At 37.3% G+C, this 19,068-nt stretch overlaps 1 pseudogene; it reads right to left on the minus strand.

Moving 5' to 3' along the window:
• Positions 1-402: 402 nt before the first annotated feature.
• On the minus strand, positions 403-1,259 carry LOC123815267 (annotated as a pseudogene).
• Positions 1,260-19,068: the final 17,809 nt, after the last annotated feature.

The raw sequence follows: 19,068 nt of genomic DNA on the forward strand, positions 1-19,068 counted from the left end.
AATATGAATAGTAAAATTACATCAAACTTATAACTATCAACTTAACCTAAAAAATACAAACACGAACTAAGCAAATGACCAAAACAGGAACAGATTTACAGAAATGGATAGCACATGGAGGGTTATTAGCAGGGATGTGTAGAGAGGAGAATGGGGGAAAAGGTACAGGGAATAAGAAGCATAAATGGTAGGTACAAAGTAGACAGGGGTATGTTAAGAAAAGTATAGCAAGTGGGGAAGTCAAAGAACTTATAAGTATGACCCATGGACATGAACTAATGGGAGGTGTAGGTTGGGGAGTGCAAGGCAAAGGGAAATAGAGGGGAGAAAAATGGGGGGACTATAGTAGCATAATCAATAATATTTATTTTTAACAGATAAGTTTTTATGTTTTTTTTTAAGTTAGAACTTCATTTTGTGAGGATAAAGCCCATTTGTGAGAGCAGACACAGAGTGGAGGTAGCCCTGGAGCTGAAGAACATCTTCGATTTTTGGCATAATTTGCAAGCCCATGGCTTTGTGATCAATTTTGCATTCCTCTATAACTTTACATTTTTCCTCAGTGTCAAATATCTCCCTGCCCTGGCATTTAAGCTTGTGCAGCTTCTTCTTGAAGTAAGCATCAGTGAGATGCTTGAGGATTTTCACACCACTGATATCAATTTGGGTGGAGGTGGCAATGACAAATTTCTGGTGTGTTTTCTCCAGAGGAACTCAATTAAGGGCCAGAGTTCCATCATGTATAGTAAACCACTGCTCAGCTACTTCATGAACACCACTCTCTTGCATCTGTGGTGCCCTGTGAGGATGATCAGAATGGTCCCGGGAGTGATGCTAGCTCTCAGTTTTCTTACATGCTGACTGAGAGGTTTCTTACCATGGCTCAACAGCTTTCAAGGCACATCTTCAGTAGAATAGTATCTAGGCATTTTGCAAAGTTTGAACATTTGGTTACCATTATTCTTGTCACCACCAACTGGATTTGTGACAATAGTCATAACTTTCTCCTTTTTCTTTTCAATTCAGGATTTAGCTGTAGAATACTTCCTCTTGTACATGGGCTTTTGGGAATACATAGCTAAGTGGGAATTCCTGACTATTCCTCTAAGTAGGGCAGGGTTTAGGCTGTAGTGGCACTTCCTTTTCTTAGGTGTCTGGATCCTGAGGTTACTCTCCTTAACCTTGCCACCAGCATCAGCCTTCTTGGCTTCAGGTTTCTTCTCCTTAGTATCTGACTTCTCAGTTTTATCACTTGCCATCTTTCAAGATGAGAAAAAGCTCAGTAAAATGTATTAAAAAATAAAGTGTGGGAAAAAAGGAAAACTGGAAAAAAGGGCAAAGAAAGAAACAATAAAAAATTAAGAAAAGAGGAAGAAAACAATGGTATAATCAATGGTAAGAGTAAAATAAGAAATATGAATAAAAATAGAATAAATGGAATGAAAATAATAAAAAGGCAATGACAAAGGAAAATAATGAGAAAGAACAAAGTGGAATTCATCTCAACAGAGTTCAGTGCTGAGTTCAGCTTGGCTCCAGGATTATCCCTTTGGATATGGCTCTCATATAGTCAGGAAACATCCCAGGTCACCTCAGGATCTCTCTGCTGACATGTAGGCAGTCTTATAGTGGTTGCAGACCTGAATGTTTCCAAGAGAGCTTCTGGTGGACTTGGGGCAAGGTAGGGTCTCCCATTGGGCTTTATCTTTGGATATAGCTCTGAAGTTTTGTGAGCCTGGCATAAGCCAGTGTCAGGTGTTGTCTAACTCTTGGCAGCCTGTTCGAAGCACAAGGAATCCACAGTGTATGGCTGATCCCTCTGGGTTTAGCTGCTCCCAAGATGGACCCAGGTGCTCTGCAAATCTGTTTTTTATCAGCACTGAATCCTGGGGTGTGTCAGTAAATGACCAGTCACTGCAGCATCTGCCTCTGCTTGTCTACCTGCTAGTGTGCTGTCAATTTTAGACTAGCAGAACTTACTATGTCTGAGAGAGCTTCTGGCAAAATTTGAAGGGAGCACTCTTCGGTGTCCTATTGCAAGGTCCTTTCAGATTTTAGGGAAGATGGTGGGTGTGTACCCCTGTCCTTGAGCCAGCCTGAGTCTGTCCAGGATTTTTTCCCTCTAGTATGCAGGGCAGGTCTCCTCATAGGCAAATGAGTAGAGTCTCCAGAGCACAGATTTTGTGTCTGCTGGAAAGTGGGTGAGTATTTCCATGACTTTCATGAATGGGAAGTGCCAGCATGTTTCCCAGGAAAGTGTAAGTGTGAGTCTGCATATAATGCTGTCACCTCTGCAGAGGTTAAGATGAAGCCTGAGAGAAAAGAAAGATGAAAATAAAATAAGAAAAAAACTTAGACAAAACAAGGAAAAAACACAAAACTAAAGAAAGGAATAAAGATGAAGGGTGGAGCAAGCAGGATTCCAGAAGTTGGGAGAAGCAGTATGTCACAGGGTAAGGTAATTGTTTTTCCCCTTCCAGGGGCTTGCTCTTCTCAAGAAAGACGGTTGCTGTAGAATCCAGGTATATCCTGGCACTAAAAACACAATGGTTGCTTCCCCATGTCTCCTCCAGTGTCTCTCATTCTAGACCTTTTTTTGTATAGCTCTAGTGTGCACTGCCTTCCCTTTGTGTGAGCCCAAGCTGAGTGGTTGTGAACATAAAACCTGTGCTTTGGTCCCTTTAAGAATTAAGAAAGAAAAGGGGAAAAAAAAAACAGTGACTTTGCCTCCAGCCAGTTTTGTCTTTCCGCAGCAGAGACAAACCCAACAGCCTTTTATCACTGGGTGCTATGTGATCTGCTGATCCTGGCACTGGAGCTCTGTTCTTGGGAGCCTGCTTTCTCTCCTTTTAAGAGGAAGGCCACATAGCTGTATTGACCCCTTGGCCTACTACCCATGTGAACAGGGCAGGTCCCTTTAATGACCTCACCCTTCCTACCAGTTGTGGTGGGTATTTTTTCCTGTCCTTAGTTAAAAATGTCGTTTTCATAGAAAATCCTATAGACTCTGCCAAAAAAAACTGCTTGACCTAATAAACAAATTTGGCAAAACAGCAGGATACAAAGTCAATATCCAGAAATCAAAAGCATTTTTGCATACCGACTAAGAAACAGCAGAAGCAGAAATAAAGAAAAAAATCCCATTTGATATAGCAAAGAGAAAAATAAAATACCTAGTAGTAAACCTAACCAAGGAGGTAAAAGACCTGCATGCAGAAAACTATACAACCCTGAAGAAAGAAATCAAGAAAGAGACACACAAATGGAAACATATACCATGTTCATGGATGAGAAGAATTAACATCATCAAAATGTCCATACTACCCAAAGCAGTTTACAGATTCAATGCAATACCTATTAAAGTACCAATGGCAATTTCACAAACATAGAACAAACACTTCAAAAATTTATATGGGACCATAAACGACCCTGAATAGCTGCTGCAATTTTGAGAAATAAAAGCAAAGTAGGAGGGATCACAATACCTGATACTAAACAATATTATAAGGCCACTGTAATCAAAACAGCCTGGTACTGGCATAAAAACAGGCACATGGACCAATGGAACAGAACAGGGAGCCCAGAAAGAAACCCAAGCCTCTACAGTCAATTAATATTTTACAAAGGGAGCAGCAACATAAAATGGGGTAACAATAGCTTCTTCGACAAATGGTGTTGGGAGAACTGGACAGCTATGTAAAAAAGAAAAAAAAACTTGAGTACCAACTTACACCATACACAAAAATAAATTCCAGGTGGACAAAAGATTTAAATATAAACCATGTCACTATTAAAGTCCTAGAGGAGAACATAGGCAGGAAAATCTCAGATATTTTATGCAGCAACATTTTTACTGATATGTCCTCCAGAGCAAGGGACATAGAGGAAAGAATAAACAAATGAGATCTCATCGAAATAAAAAGCTTATGCACAGCTAAAGAAAACAGTATTAAAATAAAAAGAGAACCTACTGTATGGGAAAACATATTTGCTAATGATACCTCAGACAAGGGTTTAACCTCCAAAATATATAACTTACATGACTCCACTCTAAGAAGACATGCAACCCAAATAAAAAATGGTCAAAGGACTTGAACAGACACTTCTCCAAGGAGGACATACAGAGAATCCAGAGACATATGAAAAGATGATCAGTATCGCTACCTACCAGAGAGATGCAAATTAAAACCACAATGAGATACCACTTCACACCAGTCAGAGTGCTATCATAAACAAAGCAACAAACAACAAGTGTTGGAGGGGCTGTGGAGAAAAAGGGACCCTAGTACACTGTTGGTGGGATTGCAGAGTGATACAACCACTATGAAAAACAGTATGGAATTTTCTCAGAAAACTAAAAATGGATCTGCCTTTTGACCCAGCAATTCCACTGCTAGGATTATATCCTAAGAACCCTGAAACACCAATTCAAAAGAACATATGCACCCCAATGTTCATAGCCGCACAATTTACAATAGTGAAGTTCTGGAATCAACCTAGGTGCCCATCAATAAATGAATGGATCAGAAAACTATGGTACATTTGCACAATGGAATTCTATGCAGCAGAAAGAAAGAAGCAGCCCCTACCCTTTGTATGTATGGAACTGGAAAGCATTATGCTAAGCAAAATAAGCCAAGTAGTTAAAGACAAATACCATATGATCTCACCTTTACAGGAACCTAATCAACAAAATCAAGAAACAAGCAAAATATAACCAAAGACACTAAAATAGAGAACAGGCTAATAGTGTTCAGAGGGGAGAGGGGAGGGAATTTCAGAGGAAAAGGGGAAGGGTTTACAGGAAGATGAATAAAGGACACAGGGAGAAAAACTAGTGGGGGGTAGAAATGGGAGGGAGGCGTGGAAGGCTGGGTGGGTGGACTGGGATGGGAGTAAAACAGAAAATTACACTTGAATAATAATTAAAATTAAAAAGTGGAAAAAAAGAAAAAAATGTTTCTTTTTCAGAAAGTCTAAAGCTTATTTTGGGTGTCTAGTTCTCTCTTTAGGTTTATTTCCAATTTGGTTCCAGGGAGGATATAGGTGTGTGATGTACCTCTTCTACTTCTCTGCTATCTTTTAACCTCCTACTTCATTTAAAATACATTTCAAATGTCTTTGTTAAATTGAAAAAATCTATAATTTCTAGGATGATAAATAAATAAATTTTGCAAATTCAAACCACACATTTTCCCTTCCTTTTTCTTTTCACATTGATATGATAGAAAACTGAGGTCTAACTCTTTATGCCTGCAAGGTCAGACAGCCTAGAAATAACTGGCCATTAGAATTAAAAAGGCTCTAGTTTCTTGAGGGAATAATGGTGTTTTTGTGGAAGGCAGTAGTGGATATTAGTTGACTGAGCTTGGGTGGAAATTAGCTGCATAACTATGTAGATGAATATGTTCCTTTTTCTATAGTATAAGAAGTGTGAAAGCCCATTTTAATATTTTCTTAGAGTGACTTCTGGAAAATGTCCTAAAACATACCATGAAACAGTGTTAAGTAATATAAAATGCCCTAGAAATCTTGATATTTATAAGTTTAATGGCACGCCTGAAGATTACAAATTTTTCCATTCACTTATAATAGTCCATTGACTAATTTAACAAAGAGGAAGCAAGATGGATAATCCTGATCATCTGTTCCTGAAAAACTTGTTCTATTACAGTTGTCTGAGTTTTCCCATGCCCTCTCCAACCCCTCCACCACAGTAAATTTCCACCCTGTTGTCCATGTTCATGGGTCATTTCTGCTTGTTCTTTAACTAGCTGCTTCTCCTTCTTTCCTCCCTTATCAAACTTCCCACATTCTCTGGTTCCTGTCAGTGTGTTCCCTGTTTCCACACCTCTGATTCTATTTTGTTTCTTTGTTTATTTGTTCATTAGGTTCCATTTATAAATGAGATCCTATGGTATTTGTTTTCTTATTTCACTTAGCACAATACTCTCCATTTTCTTCCATGCTGTTGTGAAGGGCAGGAGGTCCTTTCTGTTGCATAGTATTCCATTGTGTAAATGTACCACAATTTTTGATACACTCGTTTACTTATGGGCACTTAGGTCATTTCCACCACTTGCTATTGTAAATAATGCTGCTATGAACATAGGGCACATAGGTTCTTATGAATTGGAGTTTGAGAATTCTTAGAGTATAATCCCAACAGTAGAAATGCTGAATCAAAAGGTAGGCCCATTTTTAGTTGTTGAGGAAATTCCATACTGTTTTTTTCATAATGGCTGCACTAGTCTGCATTTCCACCAAGAGTGCACTGGGATTCTCTTTTCTCTGCATCCTTTCCAGCATATATCTTGATTTATTAATAATGGCTATTCTGACCATTTTGAAGTGGTATCTCTCTGGCTTTAATTTGCATCTTTCTGATGTTGAGCTCCTTTCAAATATCTATGGGCCCTCTAATGTTATCCTTGGAGAAGTGTCTATTCAGATCCTTTGTTTATTTTTTAAATGGATTGTTAGTCTTTCTGGTGATGAGTTGTATGAGTTCTTTATATATTTTGGAGATCAAACCCTTGTTCAAATTATCACTGGACAATACATTTTTACATACAGTTGATTCCCTTTTCATGTTGCTGATGTTTTCTTTAGCCATGCAGAAGCTTTTTAATTTGAAGTAGACCCATTTTTTAATTTTTTTCTTTATTTACTTTGCCCTAGAGGATGTATCAGTGAAAATAATGCTGCATGGGATATCTGAAATTTTACTGCCTATGTTTTCCTCTAGGTTTTTTTATAGTGTCATGGCTTGTATTTAAGTCTTTTATACATTTTGAGTTAATTTTTGTGTATGGTTTAAGTTGGTGGTTTAGTTTTATTTTTTTGCATGTACCATTTCAGATCTCCCAGCACCATTTGTTGAAGAGGATATTTTTACCCCATTTATGCTCCTTCCACATTTGTCAAATATTAATTTACCATAGTGACATGGGGTTACTTATGGTCTCTATATTCTGTACCATTCACCTATGTGTCTCTTCTTGTGCCAGTGCCAGAATGTTTTAAGTACAGTGACCTTGTAGTATAGTTTGATATCAGGCATTGTAATCCCTCCTATTTTATTTTTCTTTCTCAAGAATGCTATGGCTATTTGGGGTCATTTATGGTTACATACAAATTTTTGAAATATTTTTTCTAAATCTATGAAATATGCCATTTGTTTCTTAATAGGGATTGTGTTGAATCTATAGATTGTTTTGGGTACTATGGATATTTTAATGATCTTGATTCTTCTAATCCATGAACATGGTACATGGATTTATTTGTTTGTATCTTTCTTAATTTCCTTCTTCAGCATTCTATAGTTTAACAGGTGTAGGTTTTTTGCCTCCTTGATTGAGTTTATTCCTAAGTACTTTATTTTCCTTGTTGCTACAGTAAATGAGATATTATTCCTAATTTCTGTTTTTCATACTTTCTTCTTAGAGTACAAAATTGCCTTGTATTTCTGAATATTGTCATTGTATCCTGCTATTTTGATTAATTCAATATTAGTTCTACTAGATTTTTGGTGGAGCCTATAAGGTTTTCTATGTACACTATCATGACATCTGCAAATAATGATACTTTTACTTTCTCCTTTGCAATTTGGATGCTTTTTATTTCTTTTTCTTGTCTGATCGCTGTGTTTAGAATTACTAATACTATGTTGAATAAAAGTGGTGAAAGTGGACACCCTTGTCTTGTTTCTTATCTTGGGGAAGCTTTTATTTTTGCCTCTTGACTATGATGTTGGCTGCAAGTTTCCCATGTATGTCCTATATTATGTTGATGTATGCACACTCTATTCACACTTTGCTGAGCCTATTTGTCTTAAACGGGTTCTGTACTTTATCAAATGCCTTTTCAGCATCTATTAAAATGATCATGTGATTTTTTTGTCTTTCATTTTGTTTATGCAGTGTATTATGTCTATTTTTTGTTGTTCAAGTACAGTTATCTATCTTCATTTCCTCCCCTCCACTTCACCCCACTCCAGACACAACCAATTCCCACTTCTGATCCCACCTCTCCTTGGTTTTGTCCATACACCTTTTATAGATGTTCCTGAAAACCTGACCCCAATTTTCCCCCATTATCTCCTCTTACCTCCACGCTGGGTACTGTCAGTTTGTTCTTAATTTGAATGTTTCTGGTTATATTTTGCTTGCTTTTTTGTTTTGTTTATTACATTCAAATTAAAGGTGAGAACATATGGTATCTGTCTTTCACTGCCTGGCTTATTTTGCTTAGCATAATGCTCTCCAGTTCTATCCATGATGTCAGAAAGAGTAGGAGCTCCTTCTTTCTTTCTGCTGCATAGAATTCCACTGTGTAAATGTACCATAGTTGTTTGATCCATTCATTTACTGGTGGGCACTTAGTTTGCTTCCAGCACTTGGCTTTTGTAAAGTGTGTTGCTATGAATATTGGGGTGCATGGGTTCTTTTGGGTTGGTGTTTCAAGGCTCTTAGGGTATAATCCCAGCAGTGGAATTGCTGGGTCAAGAAGCAGTTCTTTTTTTAGTTTTCTGAGAAAATTCCATACTGTTTTCCACAGTGGTTGTACCACTCTGCATTCCCACCAAGAATGTACTAGGGTGTCCCTTTCTTGACACACTCTTCAGCACTTGTTTGTTGATTTGTTTATGATGGCCATTATCACGGGTGTGAAGTGGTATCTTATTGTGGTTTCAATTTTCATCTCTGATGGCTACTGATGCTGAGCATCTCTCCATATGTCTCTTTACACTTTTTATGTTCTCCTTGGAGAGTGTCTGTTCAAGTCCTTTTACCTTTTTTATGGGGCTGTTTGTCTTCCTGGAATGGAGTTGTGTGAATTCATTATATATTTTGGAGATCAAACCCTTGTCTGAAGTATCATTGGCACATATGTTTTAGCATGATGTTGGGTCTCTTTTCATTTTAATGCTGCTTTATTTAGCCATGACAAAGCTTTTTATGTTGATAAGATTTCCTTTGTTTATTCTTCCCTTCATGTCCCTTGCTCTAGGGAACATATTAGTGAAAATATTGTTGCATGGAATATCTGAGATTTCCCAACCTATGTTCTCCTTTATGACTTTTATGTTGTCATGACTTATGTTTAAGTCTTTTATCTACCTTGAATTTATTTTTTTATATGGTGTAACTTGGTGATTGAGTTTCATTTTTATTCATGTAGCTGTCCAGATCTTCTAAAAACATTTGTGGAAGAAGCTATTTTTACTCCATTTTATGCTTCTGCCCCATTGGTCAAATATTAGTTAAACATAGAAACTTGGGTTTATTTATTGGCTCCCTATTCTATTCAATTGATCTATATTTCTGTTCATATGCCACTACCAGTCTGTTTTGATTACACTGCACTTGTAATACATTTCATAACTGACATTCTGATCCCTCCTGCTTTGTTCTTCTTTCTGAAAATTGCTGCAGCTATTTGGAGTTATTCATAGTTGCATATAAAATTTTTATATGTTTGTTCTGTAGCTGTGAAATATGACATAGGCATTTTAATAGGGAATGTGTTGAATCTATGAATTACTGTTGGTACTATGGACATCTTGATTGTATTAATACTTCCAATCTGTGAACATGCTATGTGCTTCCATTTGTTTGTGTCTTCCTTAATTTCTTTATTAGCATTGTGTAGTTTTTTTTTTAGGTTTATTCCTGGGTTCTTTATTTTTCTTCTTGCTATATCAAATAGGATTTTTTCCTGATTTCTGTTTCTAATATTTCATCTTTGGTGTACAGAAATGCCTTTGATTACTAAATATTGACTCTCTATCCCACTGTTTTTCTAAATTCACTCATTAGGTCAAAGAGTTTTTTGGTGGAGTCTATAAGATTTTGTATGTGCACTGTCATGTCATTTTCAAACAATGGCAGTTTTGCTTCCCCCTTTCCAACTTGGATGCCTTTTATTATTTTTTATTATCTGATTGTGGTGGTTGGGACTTCCAACACTATGTTGAATAAGAGCGGTGAAAGCTGACATCCTTGTCTTGTTCCTGATCTTAGTGAGAAAGCTCTGTTTTTTTTCCCATTGAGTACGATGTTGGCTATATGTGTCTCATTTATGGCCTTTATTGTATTGAATAATGCTCCCTCTTCTACCACTTTGCTGAGTGCTTTTATCATAAACTGGTACTGTACCTTATCAAAAGCTTTTTCTGCCTCTATTGCTATGAACATATGATTTTTGTCCTTCCTTTTGTGTTACATGATGTATTTTCACATATTGTAACATCCTTAAATCGCTGGGATGAATCCCACTTGATCATGGTGTATGATCTTTTTAATATATAGCTGAATGATGTTTGCTAATATTTTGTTGAGTATTTTTGTGTGTATGTTCATCAGTGATATTGGCCTGTATATTTTTGTTGTTGGTGTGTCTTTATCTGGTTTTGGATTTAGGATGATGCTGGATTCATAAATAGAGTTTGGGTGTCTTCCATCTCCTTGAATTCCTTGGAATAGTTTATGAAGGATAGGAGTTAGCTCTTTCTCAAATGTTTTCTTTAAAATTCTCCTGTAAAACCATTTGGTCCATAGCTTTTGTGTCCTGGGAGATTTTTGAATACTGCTTTGATTTTGCAAGCTGTTATTGGTCTATTCAGCCTTCCTGATTCTTATTCATTCAGTTTAGAAGATTATATTTTTTCTAGCAATTTGTCCATTACATTTAGGTTTCCAAATGTCTTGGCATATAGTTCTACATATTAATTTGTTACAATCCTTTGTATTTTAGTGGCATCTGTTGCAATCTCTCCTCTTTCACTTTTGATTTTGTTTCTTTTTTGTGTCCTTTCACTTTTTTCTTTATGTGTCTGCTTAAAGGCTTGTTGATTTTGTTTTTCTTTTCCAAGAACCAGTTCCTGGATTTATTGATCTTTAGAATTGTTCTTTTAGTTTCTATGCACTTAATTGCTCTGATCTTTTTTTTCTTTTTACTTGCTCTCAGTTTTGTTCATTATTGTTTCTCCAGTTTTTGTCAATGCAGTGTTAGATTGTTTATTTGAAATGTTTTTATCAGTTTTAGGTAAGCATCTATTGCTATGAACTTCTCTCTCAGTAAGGCCTTCCCTGTGTCCCATAATATTGGACTGTTGTGAATTTCTTTTTATTTGTGTCCATTAAATTTTATTTTGTACTTGATCTCATTCTTAACCAATTCATTGTTTAATGGCATTTTATTTAATCTCCATGGGTTTGAGTGTTTTTGAGATTTATTCCTTGAGGTTGTTTTTCAGTTTCAGTCCCTTGTGGCCAGAGAAAATGCTTGATATGATTTAATTTCCTTGAATTTGTTGAGGCTTGTTTTGTGTTCTATCTTTGAAAATGTTCCATGTGCATTTGAATAGAATATGAATCTTTCTTTTTGGGGATGAAAGATCACACACACACACACACACACACACACACACACACACACACACACAATCAGTTAAGTTCATTTGATCTGGGACATTGTTCAATGCTGCAATATCCTTGTTGATATTTTGTTTGGAAGATCTATCCATTTTTGACATTGGGTTAAAATCCCATAGGATATATGTGTTGCTGTCTATGTCTTTCTTGAAGTCCTCCAAGATTTTCTTTATATATATATATTGGTGCTCCTATGTTGGGTGAATATATGTTTATTATTTTTATGTCTTTTTGATGGATTATTCCCTTGAGTACTGTGAAGTATCCTTCTGGGTCTCTTTTTATGGCTTTTGTTTTGAAGTCTATATTTCCAGGTATCCATATTGCTACACCTGCTTTTTTCTCCTGTCCATTTGCTTGGGCTATTTTTTCCAACCCTCCCCTTTCTGTATGTTCAGGTCTTTTGTCTTGAGGCGGGTCTCTTTTGAGCAGCATATGTGTGGGTCATGTTTTATTATGTATTCAATTACCCTATGTGTTTTGATTGGAGCATTTAGTCCATTTACATTTAAGAGTATTTTTGATAGGTACTTATTCATTGCTCTTTTACTACCTTTGTATCTTTGTTCCTTCCTCTGTCACTGTTTTTCTTTCTCCTTTTGAAACAGTTCCTTTAGCATGCCTTGCAATTCTGGTTTGGTGGAGGTGTATCTTTTCAGCCATCTTTTGTCTGGAAACCTCCTCCTTTTGCCTTCCATTTTAATTGAGAGCCTTGCTGGGTAGAGTAGTCTTGGCTTCAGGCCTTTGCTTTTCTTTACTTGGAATATTTCTTGCCATTCCCTTGTGGCTGGTAATATTTATGTTGAGAATTCAGGTGCTAGCTTTATTTGTGCTCTCTTTTATGTTACTCCCTGTTTCTCTCTTGCTTCATTTACATTTCTATTTTTGTCTTGGAATTTTTCCATTTTAATTATGATGTGTCTTAAAGTGGTTCTCTTTAGGTTGCTCTTGATTGGTACTCCTTGTGCATCCAGGATTTGTGTGGCTCTTTCTCTCATCAAATCAGGAAAGTTTTTCATCATTAATTTTTCTAACAGATTTTTATTTCTTGCTCTTTTTGTTGTCCTTCTGGTATCCTGATTATATGGATATTATTATGTTCCTTGTTGTCCCGGAGGTATCTTAACCCCTCTTCATCCTTTCTGAGTTTTTTTTTTTTTTTTTGCTGTCTCTGGGAATTTTTCTCTACCTTTTTCTACAACTTGCTGATTTGATCCTCTACTTCATTTAGTCTGCTTTTAATTCCTTCTATTGTGTTTTTTTTTTATTCAAAATCCTTATTCTACATTTCCTACTGGCTCTTATTGATAGGTCCTATGTCTTTTTTCATGCTGATGTAGTTTACAGTAAGTTCCTTGTAACGCCCATGTAGTTCTTCATAGTTCTCACTGAGCTCATTAAGTTTCCTTATAATCATTATTTTTAACTTAATGTCTGAGAGTTTACTTCCCTTTATTTCATTCAGCACTCTTTCTGGAGGTACCTTCTTTCCTTTTGATTGGGAATTATTTCTTTGTTTCTTCATTTTGGTGGAGGCTGTTCTTATTCATTTCAGCTTCTTACATTGATCTGTTTTGACTCCCTGTGTTTGTGGTGTGATCTTTTATGGTAGGAAACCTGTGGGATTCAGTGGTGCAGTCTCCTTGATTTTGTGAACTGGAAGTCCCTGGGATGCCCCATATGCCTTTTATGTTGACTTTCTGGTTGTAATTGGGTTTTAATTGTTGTTGGGTCATTTTTTGGTGAGTTCTTCCTTCTGGCAGGCTGTCTAAGAGTCACTCTGTCCACTGCATTTTTTATGCTGTTGTTCATAGGGTTCCAGGAACACCACCATGCAGCCCAGGAGACAAACCCACACACACAAAAAAATACCCCCCTCCCACAATCACATTGTCACAGTAAGTGAAACAGTACTAAAAAGGGTGTAACGAGTAAGACTATTATAATAAAGGAGAAACAAATATGAATAAATGAAAGAAAAATGATTTTGAAAGGGTAGAGGGAGGAACACTAATGATTAGGGAATCGGAGCAATGGGGAAAAAAGTAAAATTTACATCATAAATAAAAGTGATTGATGAAGGTAGAATGGAACAAGAGAAGGGAAACATATAACATTAGGCTTAAACAGAAATTAAATAAAGTATGTAAGAGAAAGAAAAAAAATACATAAACTTAAAATATTGGAACCAAATTGGAGAAAAAGATTCACCACAGCACTATAAACAAGTGACCTAAGTTTAATATAGGCATGACAAAAGTAATAGGGAAAAAAAAGAAGGAAAAGCTTAAAGGATGTCTACAGGAAAGGGATTTGATTTTGAGATGATGAAGAAGGAATACTAAGAATTAAGAACAAAAACCAGGTTAAGACAGTGAAAAGTTAAAATCTGAAACAAAAAATGAAAAGGCAGGATGAAACAGAATGGAGTAGAAGAGAGGACTGATAAAATTTGAGACTTGGAATACCTAAATAATGAATATCTAGTGATAAAATTGAAGAAATTGCAACAACAACCACCCTATCCGTAACCAACAAGCAAGTATTGACAAAGGTGGAGAGAGAATAGAGGTATTTTAAGGTGTAAAAAGGAATGCAAGATGACCAATGACAAGAAAAATTATTTTCAAAGGTTGGAGTGGGGGGAAATTGTAAGAACACAGAAGGGAAACAAGTTGTAGCAACAGAGAAAAAAAATTAAAACAAAAATAAGAAGAAGAAAAAAGGAGCTGAAATGAGATAAAAGGAGGGAGGCCCAAAATATGAAATATGAAATAAACTATAATATAAAATCTAATAACTTAATATGCACAAACTTGAAAGAGAAGATATGAAACTTAAAAAAGAACTGCAGGAGACAAAATATTGCAAATCATGAGAAGACTGTGGTGGATTTGGCTTGGTAGCATCTAGTATTTACCACTGTCTTTGTTCTTTCTGGATATGCCTCTGGTGATGTCAGGTGGTGTCCCAGTGTGGCTTTAGGCAGCCAGTTTGAGACTACCAGGGATCCACCATTTGTGGCTAACTCCTTCAGTTGTTAATCTAGTCACTCAGCAGTCAGGCTTAACCACCTCATAGTGGGGCAGAGTAACTCCTGGAGACTGGGCTATTGTTTCTCCTCAGGCTGATAGCACTCAGAGGGGGGTGGTCTGCCTGGGCAAGGTGGCTTCTGCAGCATGAGAGATAACTCAGCATGAGATCCTGGCAGCTGCTCTCTCAGTTCTCTCCCCAAAGCCACTGTCCCCAGTCTCTCCTCAAGCTTCTCTAGTCCACTCTGCTCTTCTTTTGCCAGAGCCCATGGTAAATGGCTGCATATGAAAATTTATGCATTGCCCTGTAAAATGCTCTCTGCATGTCCAGCTGTCTGTCCCTGGTAGATAGAAACCCTACCACTTTTCACAGCCAGCTGTTATCTGAGTACTTTTTTGGCTCTGGTGCTCTAGGTTGGCATGCCAACTTGGGATTTAGACCCCACACTTCTCAAGGAGAACCCCCTGGCCATTGAAAAATATTCCTCCTTCAATTGAGGTGCCACCTGTGGGAGCCCAGCCATCCCTCTTGCGTCTCCTCTGAACTCTGTACCAGTCATGTAGTGAAGCTGAATCTTCTGTCTGTCCATGGATATAAGGCTCCTCTCCCACTGCTGTTCAGTTATTTATTTTGGATTTCTCCATAATTTAATTGTAATTCCTGATTGGTCCCTGAAGAAAGTCAGTGTAGCATCCACTCACTTCTCTGCCCTCTTGGATCTCTCTGATAACCTAACATTTCTTCTGCCTTGATGAATTCAGAGATCCAGGAATATAGGATTTTCAGGATTTGTATGTCTTTTTGGGAATGTTTTAGAGTCAAATTCAAGAGATGAGGAGGAAGAATGATTCTTAGATAGAAATACATACTTAATTATTTTCAAATTGGGTTAATTTTTAGACATTAAACTCCTTGTTGCTCAGCTGTTTTTCATTTTGATGATATTCTTATAAAGAAGCAAGGACTCCTTAACACTGTGTTTTCTCTCTGCTGACACCACTTACCTGAGAACTGAGGAATGTAGAGGAGCAGGAGGAGGGTTTGAGTTCAGGATCCACTTTTTAATTTCCCTCACAACCCTCATGTTTTTTGTTTTGTTTTGTTTTTGTTAAATATATAAATGGTAATAATAAAAAGGGTACTTTGCTCATAGCTTTATTATAAGGGTTTTCTCATAATGATGTAAGGTGGAAACATATGAATGCACTTGATCATATTCTTTATCTTAATATATGCATAACTAGTTATCTCTAATCTATAGAATCATTTGAACAAAAATGACTTACAATTCATGTAATGTTCATATATTGCAATAATGAATAATTTCTTGTTTGTAGAGATCATTATCAATTGTATAGCTCTAATAATGCCAAAGTAATCTTTTTTTTATTTCTAAGAAATTAGAGTATTTTGCATTGCTCTCTAGTTTGTAATTTATGCATGTCTCTCTGTCTTTCTTGGTCTCTGTCTCTGAGAGACAGTGAATAAAATTCAGAAGCAATGGATACTGTAGGGATATTTATGTGTTTTAAGTCTGTGATTATCCAATAATAGTTATTCACTAGCAACCTCAGCATAAGCTCAAAAAGGAGTCACTCCTTTTCTTCATTTCAAGATTAGTCTCCAGAGTATTTCTGGGATAATGGAATTAAAATAAAAATTTAGAATCCTTGATTTTAAGTGTGAATTTTTCTTCAGCACTATTTTCTCCTCATGACCTCTTAATTCACTAATTTTCAGAGAATACACAGTTTGAATTGCTTGATTTGGAACAAAATAATCATGAGGAAGGAGAACTAATGGAAGTTTGAAAGTACCTGTTTCCCCTGCGGTACCTCCCTTGTGCTGTTGCTTACTTACCTGGCACTGGCCAGCTTACCACAATATCAGTATGTCTAATCATAGGGAATTGTAACCGTGCAATATGAAAAATGTTTATAAAACATGAAGGAAAAAGTAGTCTCTGTTACAAAACAACCTTAGAGTTTGAGCCCACTTTGATTAATTTTTATATTTTGGTTAAATTTATATACTTATAATCTGGAAAGATTTAGGTTAAATTTTTAACAGTAGCTGTATTTTAATGGGAATTTGAGTGATATTAATAGTTTTTTGACAATGATACATTTTCTCAGATGTCCACAATAAACATATATTTTTTTCAAGATGGGAAGAAAATGGTGTTTTCTTATTTTAAACAAAAGACAATTAAATACTTCATAGAAGGTGGTGGGGAGGTAGGTGGAAGTAGAGTCCACTTGCCCCAGCACATGGGTGAAACACCTAGCCCATCTTCTGAAGAACAGAGCAACAGCCAATGGTATTCCAGAATATATGAAGATTGGAGACCAAAAATTATAGAAGACATTGAAAATCAGATGCTAAAGAGAATGCTTAAGGACAATAAAGTTCCTTGGACCAGTGTGGGGAACAGGGCAGATGCAGCCCCAGGCCTGGCACCTGCCAGGTCTACTGTAAGATTCTTGGGAAAGAGCCAGGTTGGGCTGTGTGAGAGGCCAGGTGCTTGTTTGGACTGGGGGAGCTTGAGTAAGAGAAATTTTTCAAAAAGAAAAAGAGAAAAACGAGGTCCTCCATGGTTGTTTGGGGAATTGACCACAGCAGCTGCCCACCTCCTGAGCCCCTACCACTGCAGTCCTGGGTAGGTGCACATCTGATCCGTGGCCCAGGGCATCCTGCCTATGCCCATGCCTAAAGCACCAGAAACATGGCACACCTGGTATGACTAAGCAGGGCCCCCCTGAGTTCACTCCGGAAGCACTGGGGATGGTGTGCACCTGCTTCTTGATCTGGCAGCTGCCTGTCTGTGCTCATGCCGGAGACACCAGGGATGAAGCGTCTCCCACCTGGCCCCTGCACCAGAGCCCTACAGAGCCAACTAGATCTTTAGGAGGAAGGCAGAAAAGCCCCACAAAGAGGAGCTGCAGTCCACAGAAAGACTTGACTCAGTGGGGGGCTGAATTACCCCAAGGGGTTGCTAAGAGTCTCTAGCATCTAAGACTGCAAAGAGCAAGAAGGTGGTGTGTGAGTTGCCCCTAATTGGTGCACCTCAAGGGCAGTGCCCTGGTGGACTAAAGGCTTATACTGGTCACAGAAGGGCACTGAGGAACTGGGCTGGAGGCTGCACAACAGTGAACAGTGTGGCTCAGGAAGGGAGAAAAGTGAAACCAAGCCCTCCTCACCTGATACAGCCAGGAGGACAAGCAAAACTGGCCTAACTGGTTTAAAACCAACAGAAGGGGTTTTTTTTTAATTCCTTCTTCCTATCTGTACTTCTTTCTTCTTTTATTCATTCTTCCTTTGTGTCCTTTTCCACCCCTTCTTCCTTCCTTCTTTTTAATTTTTTTAATTTTATTTTTTAAAAAAATCCTTCTTCCTTTATTTTTTATCGCTTTTTATTACTTCTTACTTCTTTCCTTCCTTTCCATTTTTATTCCTTCTCCTTCCTATGTTTTTTAAATTCCCTTTTCCTTTTCTTCTCTCTCTTTCCCTTTTATTCCTTTTTTCTTCTTCCATCCTTCCTTCTCCTTTTTGTCCCCTTCTTTTCCCACAAGTGAGACAATAATACCTGGAATGGAGAAAAGACCAGAGTTAGACCCAAACAGGCATAATCCCAACAATAAACAGTGAGAAAAACTTCACTCTGTTACACCAGAGAACTTGCAGGGTGGGAGGGGTGAACACCAGTACATCTGCTGAAAGAGGTAACCAGCCAACAAATGAAGCACCAACAGATAGCAGTGACAGAAAGTGAAGGAGGGAGTGGAAGCCATACTAACCACAATATAGGAATGACCTGCAAATACAACTAAAAGGCAAATAAATTACCCACAACAAGCAACCAAACAAGAGCAAGAGAGAAGCATAAAATCCCTGAACACACGAAAGAACCAAGTTCAAAAAACCTCCCAACACATGCAAAACAGAATACAAGATGTGGTGGATGTGGATGGAGTGATTCTCAGTTAACCAGCTGGAGGGAAGAAGCAACCAAATGGAGACCAAAGAACAAACAAAACACAAAGGTGTACAGAGAGCACACATAAACAACAGTGAGATCCAAGACCAGTGAGATCAGGCAATCAAGAGGACTGCACCACTGAATCTCACATTCTTCTATCATAGAAGTTCACATCAGAAATCCAGGGAGTAAAACAAAAAAATTTAAGAAGCAGAGGCTAACAAAAAGAGTCTCACAAACAATTGAAAGACAAACAAACAATGCCCTAACGCAAATGAAAGGAAAGGAGGGATCTTCAGAAATAATGCTAAATAAAATAAAGGCAAGTCAACTATAAGATACTGAGTTCAAAGTAATTGTTATCAGGAAGCTCAATGAGCTCACAAAGAAATACCAAAAATCACAGGGAAACTATAATGAATTCACTGCAAACTATATCAACATGAAAAAAGAAATAGAAACTATCAGCAAGGGCCAAAGGAAATGAAGAATATAATTCTGAATTGAAGACCACAGTAAAAGGAATCAAAAGCAGGCATGATGAAGCAGAGGGTCACATCAGTGAGCTGGAGGACAAGGTAGAGAAAAACAGGAAGAGCAAGAAAACAAAAAGAGGTT

Source organism: Phyllostomus hastatus, unplaced genomic scaffold, assembly GCF_019186645.2.
Source record: "Phyllostomus hastatus isolate PE091 unplaced genomic scaffold, TTU_PhHast_1.1 phas_contig_17, whole genome shotgun sequence".
NCBI classification, from domain to species: domain Eukaryota; kingdom Metazoa; phylum Chordata; class Mammalia; order Chiroptera; family Phyllostomidae; genus Phyllostomus; species Phyllostomus hastatus.